A 13705-nucleotide genomic window follows, 5' to 3' on the forward strand; every position below is an offset into this window, starting at 1 on the left:
CTATAAGAGTTGAGTAGAAAAAGAATATTAGTCCTATAGAAAAATGGACATAAGATATGATTAAAGAGTCCACATTAAAGAAATACAAATAGCTCTAAAATATACCAAGAGTTGTTCAGTTGGACTCATAATAATAGAAGCACAAATGAAAACTGCACTTAAGACATTGTTTCTCACCTGTTAGAACAGCACACAGCGTTCAGTCAATTCATATTTAATAATGTGTCTCCTATTGATATAGGGTCACTATAAGTCAGAATCAACTCGATGGCAGTGGGTTTGGTTTTTTTTTTTTTTTTTTGGCATTGATACATATACCTGATAATTATGGGAGAGTATGGCAATGTCCAGGAGACTCGGGAAGATGACTTTGAAATATAAATGTTTCTTATAAAATTTCCCTGATACCGTAATTTTCCTCCAGGCTTTGCAGTACAGCGGATAAAAGTACTTAATTTTAATTGCTTAGTTATTGTCCTCTTGAGAATGGGGCAACATATAGTCTCTAGGGTTCACGACCCAAGGTTGTGACTACAGATGTTTAACATTGCATATACTTCACTCCCATCCAAGTTTCCCAGATGCAGGAGAAGCCTTCTCTTTGCCGTTAGCAGGTTTGTTTTAAAATTTGAAAGACATAATGATATTAACTTCAATATAGGGTATCTAGAAAACAACTAAGGGGGAAAATGCAAACTTTAGATGCAGACAGTTCATGAGGAATATAGAGTCAGGGCAAAGGGTGCATATCTGATCATGCAAGGAACAGGATGTGCACCCTTTATGCATAGAGCCAAGCATAGAGGACTTGACTCTTCAATAATAGTGCCCTGGATGAGGACCTGGGGTTGGGGAATAGATGTGCCCCGACAGTTTTGGGAATGTGTATTTTCTTCTGTAAATTTTTTGGAGCAGTTGTCAAGGTAGAATCAACAAGTATTTAAGCAGAACGGAATAATCATTGATTAGGCAGAATCTTTACTAAAAGGATCTCTCTCTCTCTCTCTATCATCCATCCATCCATCCATCCATCCATCCATCCATCCATCCATCCATCCATCCATCCATCTATCTATCATCTATCTATCATCATCATCATCATCTACAATCTCTCTTTCTCTCTCTATCGTCTATCTATCATCAATCTATCTAACTTTCAAGCCTTAATTAGGATTACAAAGTACCATGTAATCTCTGGAGCCCTTGTGGCATAGTGGCTAAGAGCTTGGCTGTTAATTAAAAGGCTGACAGTTTGAATCCACCAGCCACTCCTTGGAAAACCTGTAGGGCAGTTCACCTCTATCCTATAGGGTCATTATGAGTTGGAATCGACTGAATGGCAACGGGTTTTTATGTAATCTCGAAACCTCATATTTCATATATTTGAAAATACTAAAAATTAGACTTGAGAACTTAAAGTTCAAATCAATGGCTTTATTGGTTTTCCTTAAGAAAAACTTTTTAAAAAGTTATCATGTTTTAAAATTTTGGAAGTTTAGCATTTCTCAATTAATAAACACATAGATTCTGAAAGAAATATCTTTTCCAGTCTCAGGGAAGGATAGTTAACTAAGCATCCTACATCCTAACTATGTTTAATTTTTTTTTTTTTTTAATTTCCAGGATTGATTCAGATTTTAACAAACAGAAGCCATGTCATTTTCAGAGAGAAATAAAAGTGGGGCCATGTTCACTCTTTTGGGCTTCTCAGATTGCCCAGAACTGCAGGTTCCCCTCTTCGTGGTATTTCTGGCCATCTACAGTCTCACTGTTGTAGGGAATCTTGGGATGATTGTAATCATCAAAATTAACCCCAAACTGCACACCCCCATGTACTTTTTCCTCAGCCACCTCTCATTTGTGGATTTCTGCTATTCCTCTATCATTGCTCCCAAGATGCTGGTGAACCTAGTTGTAGAAGACAGAACCATTTCGTTTTTAGAATGTGTAGTACAATACTTTCTCTTTTGTACCTTTGTGGTGACTGAATCCCTTCTATTAGCTCTAATGGCCTATGACCGCTTTGTGGCCATTTGCAACCCTCTGCTCTACACAGATGCCATGTCCCAGAGACTCTGTGCTATGCTGGTGGTGGGATCATATGCATGGGGAGTAGGGTGTTCCTTGATACTCACATGCTCTGCTTTGAAATGATCTTTTCATGGTGCCAACACAATCAATCACTTCTTCTGTGAGTTCTCCTCACTTCTTTCCCTTTCTTGCTCTAATACTTACCTCAGTGAGTTGTTGCTTTTTATCTTTGCTACTTTTAATGTGGTGAGTACATTACTCATCATTCTCACATCTTATGTGTCCATTGTTGTCACCATCTTGAAAATGAGTTCAGCCAGTGGTCGTCATAAGGCATTCTCTACCTGTGCCTCTCATCTGACTGCCATCACTATCTTCCATGGCACCATCCTGTTCCTCTACTGTGTACCCAACTCCAAAAACTCCAGGCACACCATCAAAATAGCCTCTGTGTTTTACACAGTGGTGGTCCCCATGTTAAATCCCTTGATCTACAGTCTGAGGAATAAGGATGTCAAGAATACAGTCAGCAAGATAATGGATGCTAAAGTCTTCTCTCATTAAACATATTATTTTAGTAGAATTTGTCGCCAATTTATAAACAAAGTACTTCCAAAAAGATTATTTTAAAAGATACCTTTAAAATTAATCTTTAATACTGTACAATGGTAAGGATATGGAATTTTGGTTCAAAGAGACTAATCTTGGCTTTGTCTCCTCATTGCAGGAAAAAAAATCACCACCTCTAATTTTAATTTTTAAATCTATGCAACTGTGATAACAGGAACTGGGTCATAATCTGATAATGAAGACCTAAAGATAATATAGATACCATGAAAGGCACCTTGCAAAATCCGAATAAACATTAATTCCATCCCTCTTTCTTATAAGGTCCTTGGAGTATAGTAGGTTCTAAGCAAACGCACATTTTTTGATGACATATCTACAAATGGCAATAAAGATAAGACATAGGCTTTGCCTTCAAAACAAGGGATGCGTAATTTGGTGGTAACGCTGGAGCAATAAAGAAAGGGGCTATTGTAAACGTCAGACTATAAGAAATATCTTAAAAGGCTTGAGGCAAGGAACAGTTCAAATCCATTTAGGGAGATTAGAAATATGTCTTCAGAAATGAGGTATTGTTTTAAGTTGGCATGGAGTGTGGATAGAATTTTAAGAGACACATTTCAGTGAAGAAGGCATTTTTTTCAGGAGAGACTAGAATAGACAAACTCAAGGAAATGAGAATGTAACATCAAGTCAACCAATTTGTTATTGACTGAATACTGTATAATGTGTGTGATTGCATCTGTGTGTGTGTGTTTATGTGTGTGTGTGTGTGTTTGTGGTATCTTATATTCAGGTTAAATTGACATGACTGAAAAGCTAAATAAATATTTTCTATAACCTGAACATGTTTTAGAAAGAGTACCAGTGTAATAGAATGATTAGTTCGATAGGCTTTACCAAAGGCTTAGAAATAGATGTCAGAAAACCAGTATATGCAAAAAATTGGGACATTGAGTGGCTGCTCTATCTGTGTTTTATGCTATTATTTTGCATACTCAGCCATCAAAAATGTTATATATGATTTGTTTATAGTTTTTGGAACATGGGCATAATTACTGAATCCTTTTTTCAACAGAGCTCTCAATTTGACAAATCCTTGAATGCAGCTTTTACCTTTGTGAGTTATTTTGTCTAGCAGAGGTGGCAAAAATGACATTGAAGCAAGTTCCAAAACTTTAAGAGATTTCAGGATTTTGTGCACACTCTTGGAAACCTGGGAAGCTGCCATATGAACAAACAGACTAGAATATTGGCTAATGAGAGAAAAATAACCCAGCTGCCCGCTCATTCCATTGTACTATGTGGCCTTTAGCCCACCACTAGATTTGAGAATGTGACCCTCTTATGTCAGCTGACCTGCTAGTTGATCTCATATAAGTAAGCTCAGCCCAGATCAGCCAAGCACAGACCAGATCAGCACAACTGCCCACCTGACCCATATAATAGTGAGCAGTAGTAATGATTGTTAGTTTAATAAAAACATTTTTGGATGTTTTCTTTGTGTAGTCAGTAGAGTCACTCACTTTCTCAGGTTCTGGCAAGGTTACCATAAACATATTCCCAAGGCTTATTATATGGCAATTTAGGCTATTGGTTATTCTTCCATTCAGAGGCTCCTTGTTTAAAACAATCCAATTAAAAACTTCAGAAATATTAATATATTATAATTTCATTGACAATTGCTAATATAATATTTTATATAAAATGGAATTATCCTGTATGCTTTGAATTCATTCTCATCAACGGCTTGGAGATTCACACTGAGATTATTCAATTCATGGATTGTGATCATGACATGAATCCCTTCCAATATTTTTTAAAAATTTAAATCACTCTTAAAGCACACTTCCCATTTCTTTAAGATAAATACATAAACAAAATAACTTTCTTGTGAGTGTTTTGCCTACAAAACCAAAAAAAAAAAAAAAACCCACTGCCGTCCAGTAGATATAAGGAATCATTGCCAGTTATTTTTTTTCCTCATTGTTTTACAATTTTGCTATCATTTGACTCTTTCTCAGGAGACATGCATTCAGTAACAATAGTTTGGGGTTGAACTTTGAAAAAATAATCTAGTAAACAAATACTGTCATTACTACTGTTTATCAGAATTCACCATGTCATCATATAGGTTAAAACATGTGTCTAATACCAATCTTTCCATGTAAAGAAATATGCATAAACAAGGACAAAGCCATTTTCTTCCTAGGATGCATTGTGCAGTTCTATTTGTTTTGTAATTATGCAAACACTGAGGTCATCCTGCTGGCCGTGATGGCCTACAACTGCTTTGAGACCACCTGCAACACACTGCTTTACATGGTCATCATGTCCCAGAAACTCTGTGAGGACCTGGTGCCTGGCTGATACCTCTGAAGAGCCGTGTGTTCTCTGATTTGCATGTGTATAGCTCTTGAGATCCTGTCCCAGTTCCCAGACATGATTATACACTACTTTTGCAATCAATCCCTTTTCTTATATCTTGCTAGATCTGATGTCTCTATGAATGAACTTCTGTTGTACATTGTCAATTCCGACTCATATTGACCCGATAGGACAGAGTAGAACTACCCCCATAGAGTTTCCATGGAGGACCTGGTGGATTCCAACGGCCAACCTTTCAGTTAGCCTTTAACCACTACGCTACCAGGGTTTCCATCGTACATTGTGGCCACCGTCAATGAGATCGTCACTATCATTGCCATCCTTACTTCCTACTTGTTTATTCTCATCACCATCTCGAGAATGTGCTCTGCAAAGGGAAGACATAAACCTTTTTCCGCCTGTGCCTCCCACCTCACAGCCATTGTTGTCTTCCATGGAACAATACTTTCATTCATTTCAGGTCCAACCCTGGCAGCAGTCTGGACACTGACAAGGAGGCCACGGTGTACCATACTGTAGTGACAGCCACACTGAACCCCCTGACTATACCTTAGAAACAAGTATATGAAAAAAGCTGTCAAGAAAATGGTGGAATTCAACTTACATTCTGAGGAAACGTTTTCTTCACTGGACTTAAGAGTTTCAAAATGGACCTTTAAAGAGGCGTTTGAGTTTGGATGGAAATGGATGAAATGGAAAAGGGAGGAGGATCTAGGGTACTATGCATACTTCTTTGTTGTCTATTCACCTTATAGCTTATCTTGAAATTTGCAGTGTCATACAGAGCCTTATTTAAACACATCTGCTGTTTCTCCCCTTTCCCTAATTGCTAAGTGATTTGATTGGGTTTGTGGGATTGTAGTAAACCTTAATTTTTTTGTTTTGTTTTGTTTTGTGATTTTCTAACAAAATGCACATAAAGACACTTAACTTTTCAACACCATTAATACTTCCAATAATTTTTAAGGAATTTACTTCTTTTTTCATCTAGGACATGATACACATTCGTCTAATAGAAGTATACACTTTTTTTTTTTTTTTTTGGAAATAGTTCAAATGAATGAAAATATCTCCAACATATCCCATAATGCACCATGGTAAAAAAAAGGGACCCCAAATTCCCTGCCTTGATCATTCTATACTCCAGGAGCTATGTGATTCACTGTGAGAGGCAAAATTGTAGATTAGGCAGCCTAGTCACTGAAGGAAAAGATACAGTTAGACATCTGGGCAACATTCTAGAATTGTATCTATTATTATTATTGGTTTATTGAATTTTTGGTGAAAATTTACATAGCAACTTAGGTTTCTGTTTTCAATTTTCTCACAAATTGTTCAGTGACATTAGGTACATTCATCACAAAGTGTTGACATTACCCTTAATTGTGTTCTGATTATTCCATTTTCTAGTACTCCAGTTTCCCTTCCCCCTTGTCTTCTTGTGTTTGCTTTTGAATAACTGTTGAAGTTTTGATCTCATACTAATGGTTTTTCAGTAGATCATTAATCTTACGGGCAATATCCTTTATTTTGTGTGACGCTCTGCTATTTAGCTAAAAGTTGATCTCAGGGGACAGATTCTGTTCTAGGTTTAAAGAGTGTCTCAGGGCAACAGTCTCAGAGAATCCTCTGTTTTCTACTGTTCCAGGTTGTCCGATTTTTTTTTTTTTATCTTAATAGAAATTTGTGTTTGGCTCCACATTTACCATCTATTGTGATCCCGATTAGAATGGTCAATGGTGGTAGCTGGCACTATTTAGTTCTTCTGGTCTCAGGGTGGATGAGGTTGTGGCTCATGTAGATTTGTTTCTTCTCTGCTCTTTGGGTTTCATTCTGGCTGTTTTGCTCCTGGTCAATATAGAGACCTATAATTTGTGTCTTAGATGGCTAATTTCAAGATCTTATGATCCCAGACATTTTCACTTCTCTAGGATTCGGATCATTATCATTGTGAACTATGTTATGTCAATTGACTGAGTTGTCCCATGAGATTATGGTCCTAAAACTCCAAATCCAGAAAACCAATGTATGAAGCTGTCTGGTTATGTATGAGGAGTGTCTATATTTGTGTCTTCAGTAAATATATGTGCCTACACCCACATATTTCAGTTTACACACACCTGTAGATACTTCTAGCTGTTCTCGCCTATATACAAACCTGTGCATACACATATACCGATTTGCATATATCCATTGCTAGGTGCTCGGACAGTGGTTTTTACTTTGGTTGTGCTGTGCTAACTACCTCCACATTCACTGCCACTTTTCTCTTCACCAAAAATACTAGTCTCTATAAACCATAATTTTTGCACCACCTCAAAAATTTTTTTTCTTTTTTTTTTTTTCCTCTCCTTGGTAACCACCACTGGACATTGGTCTCTTTATATTTATCTATTCTTGTCATCTTAAAAAAGAGGGATCATTCAATATTTGTCCATGTTTGCTTGACTTATTTCACTTTGCTTTATGCCCTTCAGGTCCATCTGTGTTATAATAAGTTCTGTGGAATCATCATTGTTCCTTGGCAAAGAAAATCCTGCTTAGTGATGTAGAGGGTCAGCAGAAAAGAGGATAACCCTCAGGAGATGGATTGACACAGTGACTGAAATGATGGGCTCACTCATAACAACTATTGTGAGGATGGTGCAGGACTGGGCAGTGCTGTTGTCCATGAGGTTGCTATGAGTCGGAACTGACTCTATAGCACTTAAAAACAGCAAGTATTCCATTGTATGTATGTGCCACAATTTGCTTATCCACTCATCTGTTACTGCAAAGTTAGTTTTTTTCCCATTTGTTTATGTGAATAAAACAGCAATGAACAAAAGTGTGCATAGTATGTTTGAGTCATTATTTTTAGGTATCTTAGGGCCTATACCACAGCACACGGATGCTTGCGTGCTTGCTGTGATGCTGGAAGCTATGTCATCAGTATTCAGATACCGGCATTGGTTACTCAGGCTGGACAGGTTTCAGCTGACCTTCCAACTTAAGCAGACTAGGAAGAAGGACCTGGCAGTTCACTTCTGAAAAGAATTAGCCAGTGAAACCTTATCAATAGCAGCAGAACATGGCTTAATATACCGCCAGAAGATGAGACCCTCACGTTGGAAGGCACTCAAAAGATGACTGGAGAAGAGCTGCCTCCTCAAAGTAGAGTCAACCTTAATCATGTGGATGGAGTTAAACTTTCAGGACCTTCATTTGTTGCTGTGGCGTGACTCAAAATGAAAAGAAACAGCTACAAACATCCACTAATTATCGGAACATGGAATGTACAAAGTATGAATCTAGGAAAATTGGAAATGGTCAAAAATGAAATGGAGCACATAAACATTGATATCCTAGGAGTTAGTGAGCTGAAATGGACTGGTATTGCCCATATTCAATCAGACAATCCCATTGTCTACTATGCTGGGAACTACAACTTGAAAAGGAATGGTGTTGCATTCATTGTCAAAAAGAACACATAGATCTATCCTGAAGCACAGCACTGTCAGTGATAGGATAATATCCATACACCTACAACAAAGACTAGTTAATAAGAGCATTATTCAAATTTATGAACCAACCATTAAGGCCAAAGATGAAGAAATTGAAGATTTTTACCAATTTTTTGCAGTCTGAAATTGACCAAATATGCACTCTAGATACATTTATAATACATGGAGATTGGAATGTGAAAGTTGGAAACAAAGAAGGATTTGTAGTTGGAAAATGTGGCCTTGATGATAGAAACAATGCCACAGACTGCATGATAGAATTTTTTGTGACCAATGACTTCTTTATGGCAAATACCTTTTTCTACCAACAGATGGAATACACAGGAATCAAATTGACTACATCTATGGGAAGAGAGGATGGAAAAGCTCAATATCATTGGTCAGAACAAAGCCAGGGGCCAACTGTGGAACAGACCATCAATTGCTCATATGCAAGTTGAAGTTGAAACTGATGAAAATTAACAAGTCTACAAGAGCCAAAGTTTGATCTTGAGTACATCTCACCTGAATTTAGAGACCATCTCAAGAAGAGATTTAACATATTGAATACTAATGACCAGAGACCAGTTGTGTTGTGGAATGATATCAAGGACATCACACATGAAGAAAGCAAGAGCTCATTAAACAGAAAAAAATAATTAAATAAATAAGATCAAAGTTAATGTGAGAATACTTGTATCAGGTGGACACTTGAGACTGTGTTGGCATCTCCTGTCTGGAGGGGAGATAGGAGGGTAGAGAGGGTTAGAAACTGGAAAAATTGTCACGAAAGGAGAGACTGGAAGGGCTGACACATTAGGGGGAGAATAAGTGGGAGTATGGAGTAAGGCGTATATAAGCTTATATGTGACAGACTGACTTGATTTGTAAACGTTCACTTAAAGCTCAATAAAAATTATTAAAAAAAAGTTGCTGTGAGAAGAAACTCTGTAAGTTGCTCTAGAATGTTGAGTAGCTAAAGCAAAAGGAATAAATGATGAAGTAAAATAGTTGAAAAGAAGATTTCAAAGGGTGGCTTGAGAAAACAAAGTATTATAATGACATGTGTGACGACCTGTGGATGGAAAACCAAAAAGGAAGAATGTACTCTGCATTTTTCAAGCTGAAAGAACTGAAGAAAAAATTCAAGCAGCAAGCTGCAATACTGAAGGATTCTATGGGGGAAAATATTAAATGACTTAGGAAGCACCAAAAGATGATGGGAGGAATACACAGAGTCACTATACCAAAACAATTGGTCGATGTTCAAACATCTCAGGAGATAGCAATGAGTAGGAACGAATGCTACTGAAGGAAGAAGTCCAAGCTACGCTGAAGGCACTGGTGAAAAACAAGGCTCAAGGAATTGTTGGAATACCAGCTGAGATGTTTCAACAAATGGATGCAGCGCTGGAAGTAGTCACTTGCCTAAGCCAAGAATTTGGAAGATGACTACCTGGCCAACTCACTGGAAGAGATCTATATTTATGCCTATTTCCAGGAAAGGTGATCCAAAAGAATGAGGAAATTTTGAACAATGTCATTAATATCACACACAAGAAAAATTTTGCTGAAGATTGTTCAAAAGTTGCTACAACAATATATTGACGGGGAACTGCCAGAAATTCAAGGTGGACTCAGAAGATGACAGGGAACCAGGGATATCATTACTGAGGTCAGATCAATCCTGGCTGAAAATGGAATACCAGAACAATGTTTACCTGTGTTTTACTGACTATGCAAAGGCCTTTGACTCTGTGGATCATAACCAATTATGAACAGCATTGTGAAGAACATGAATTCCAGAACACTTTATTGTGCTCACAAGGAACCTGTACTTAGTTCAAGAGGCAGTTTTTGAACAGAACAAGTGGATACTGTGTAGTTTAAATGCAAGAAAACTGTGCATCAAGGTTGTATCCTTTCACCATACTAATTCAATCTGCATGTTGAGTTAATACTCTGAGAAGCTGGAATAAATGAAGAAGAACGCAGCATCAGGATTTGAGGAAGACTCATTAACAATCTGTGTTATGCAGATGACAAAACCTTGCTTGCTGAAAGTAAAGAGGACTTGAGGCACTTACTGGGTAATGATCCAAGGCCACAGCTTTCAGTCTGGATTATGCCTCAACATAAAAAACAAAAACAAAAATCCTTACAGCTGACCAGTAAGCAACATCATGATAAAATGAGAAATTATTGAAGCTGTCAAGGATTTCATTTTACTTGGATCCACAATTAATGTCCATGGAAGCAGCAGACAAGAAATCAAAGGACACATTGCATTTGTCAGATCTGGTGCAAAAGAACTCTTTGATGTGTTAAAACTAATATGTCACGTTAAGGACTAAGGTGTGCTTGACCCATGCCATAGTGTTTTCAATTGCCTGATATGATTTGCATGTGAGAGCAGGGCAATGAATAAGGAGAAGAACTGACACTTTTGAATTATGATGTTGGTGAAGAATATTGTATATACCACGGGCTGCTAAAAGTATGAACAAATCTGTCTTGGAAGAAGTACAGCCAGAATGCTACTTATAAGCGATGATGGTGAGACTTTGTCGCTCATACTTTGGACATGTTATCGGGGGGACCGAGATAGTATTAGGACATTACACTTGGTAAAAACCATCCACCTTTTTGAAGGTCAGCAAAAAAGAGGAAGACCCTCAACAAGATGAATTGACACAGTGGCTGTAACACTGGGTGTCAAGTATAAAAACAATCACGAGCATGGCACAGGACCAGGCTGTGTTTTGTTCTGTTGTACATAAGGTCACCGTGAGTCAGGACAAACTGGACGGCACCTACAACAACAGCGTGGATGAGCAGCCTTACGCTGGAAACAATCCGCTTAGGCTGAGAAGGAGAGAGGAAAAGGATGATTATTCCACTGCATATATGGTGACACAGAGGTTCAAGGAATTTGAGATTCACAGAAGTTCATATAACCAGAAATGATAGGTTGATGACAGAAATTCAGCTCTTTGACCCCAATTCTAGTGCGCTTTCATCCTATTATTTCACTCAGTCTAAGAGATCATTCAAATTCAATTGCCCTTCAGAAAGAACAATTGTTGTAGTCATTTCAAAATCCCTAGTTTATGCCTGAATATCATTTATTCAAAGGCTACATTTGGAGTATTACCAGGTCTGGAAATCGTTCTAAGACACGATTTAGTCTAACACACATTTACTTGGATGGGAATGAATATAATACAAGATTCGTTTGGGATACTGAAGTATAATACCTCAAAATTGCTCTTATGGTGCTCCAATGAATGAACAATCACAGAAATTCAAGAAAAAAAAAGATTAAAAAAGTAAAATAAACCAAATTAGAGTAGGAAGGCTCATCCTACAAAGTTTAAAATAAATTGCAGTATTTCTTTTATTAAAATGGAACCCTGGTAGCTCAGTGGATAAGAGTACGGCTGTTAACCAAAACGTCAGCATTCGAAATCACCAGTCTCTCCTTGAAAATCTATGGGCAATTCCACTCTGTCCTATAGGGTCACTGCGAGTCAGAAACAACTCGACAATAGGATTTTTTGTTTCTTTGTTTGTTTTGGCTTATTATTAAAATATTGTTATATTGGGACAAACAGAAATTCAAGAGCCAAATGAACATCTTTCTTTAGCCATATGAGAAAGATAAAATTGTATCTCTTTCTTACTCCATACATCAAAACAGGTTTTGAAAACAAAGTTGAAAATTTAGATGACATGAATATACAGAGACTTCACAGAAAAAAACAAAATAAAATAAATTGATGAAAGAAAAATTGAGGAAATAATCTCCACTTATATCACACAGAAGAGAAAGCAACAATTAGTCCTATAGAAAAAATGAATGGAAGTTACCATTAAAGAGTCCAAATTAAAGGAATACAAATAACACTAAAATGTTTGAAGAGTTGTACAATCGGGCTCATATTAATAGAAGGACAAATGAAAACTGCCTTTAGATATCAGTCACCTATCTGGTTGGCACATAATCATCAGCCAATTATTATTTGACAGTTATGAGCTCTATGGATACATACACTTGATAACTAATGGGGAGCATGGGAGTGTTCAGGAGACACGGCAAAATGAATTTGAAATATAAAATGATTCTTATAAAGTGTTCTTAATGATAATACAATTTTCTTCCAGGTTTTCTAATACAGCTGAGAAAGGTAGTTAATTTTAATTGTTTGGTTTTTGTCCTCCAGAGATTGGAGCAACACAGTCTCTAGTGTTCATGTCCCAAGGTTGTGACACAGATATAAGATGCATATACTTTTAATCCCAGCCCAGTGTCCCAGAGGAAGGAGAGGCCCTCTCTTTGCCATTAGCAGGTTTGTTTTAAGATTTAAAGACATTATGATAGCAGGGTATCTAGGAAACACAGTAAAAGGGGGAGAACGTAAACATTACATATAGAGAGTTCTTGAGGAATACCAGGCCATCACAAAAGCTACTTGTCTGAACATGCAAGGAACAGGATGTGCAGCCCTTATGCAGAGCTTTGCATAGAGGACTTGGCCCCTCGGTAATAGTGCCCTGAATGACAGCTACCTCGGGTGGGGCAATAGAGGAGCCTTGTGAGATTTGAGAATGTATATTTTCATACTTTTGTAAATTTTTGGAGCAGTTGTCAAGATACAGTAGAAAAGTTTTTAAGTAGAGTGGAATAATCAGAGATTGGATAGAATCTTTAGTAAAAAAAAAAAAAAAAAACGAAAACTATCATGTGCATCATATGCATCATCTCTCTCAATCGTTCTGCCTTTAACTAAAATTACAAAGCATAAATCAGGGAACTCAAGTATCCCCTGAGAGCAAACAAACAATAAAATGGGAGGAAATTAAAGGAAGAAATTTTAGCTATCCTATTTCCTTGATTGAATGGGAAAATACATTATCATCAATTTAATATCACAATTTGGGACAGAGAAGAACCATTGCATTAAAGACATATATTTGATTAAAATTAAGATTTAAATGCCTTAGATAAATGAAACGTATTTTCAAGGAAAAATATGTGATAATTAAAATGACTAATTGTGCGATGGGATTGCCTTTTGAGGTTGTCTTTAACACTCAGGTTTATGTAGGAACAGGATAGGGCCACTGGGGGACTCAGTATAGCATATGACCTGACATCTTTATTTCAAGGACCATCTGAAAATGATGTGTTGAGTTTCAGAATCAGAGACAAACTTACCAAAATCATAGATAGAGAA

The 13705-nt window shown here is 37.1% G+C and overlaps 1 pseudogene; it reads left to right on the forward strand.

Moving 5' to 3' along the window:
• The first annotated feature begins 298 nt into the window (after window positions 1–298).
• On the forward strand, window positions 299–4483 carry LOC135229406 (olfactory receptor 5D18-like; annotated as a pseudogene).
• The last annotated feature ends 9222 nt before the right edge of the window (window positions 4484–13705 follow it).

This window comes from Loxodonta africana, unplaced genomic scaffold (genome assembly GCF_030014295.1).
Source record: "Loxodonta africana isolate mLoxAfr1 unplaced genomic scaffold, mLoxAfr1.hap2 scaffold_29, whole genome shotgun sequence".
NCBI classification, from domain to species: domain Eukaryota; kingdom Metazoa; phylum Chordata; class Mammalia; order Proboscidea; family Elephantidae; genus Loxodonta; species Loxodonta africana.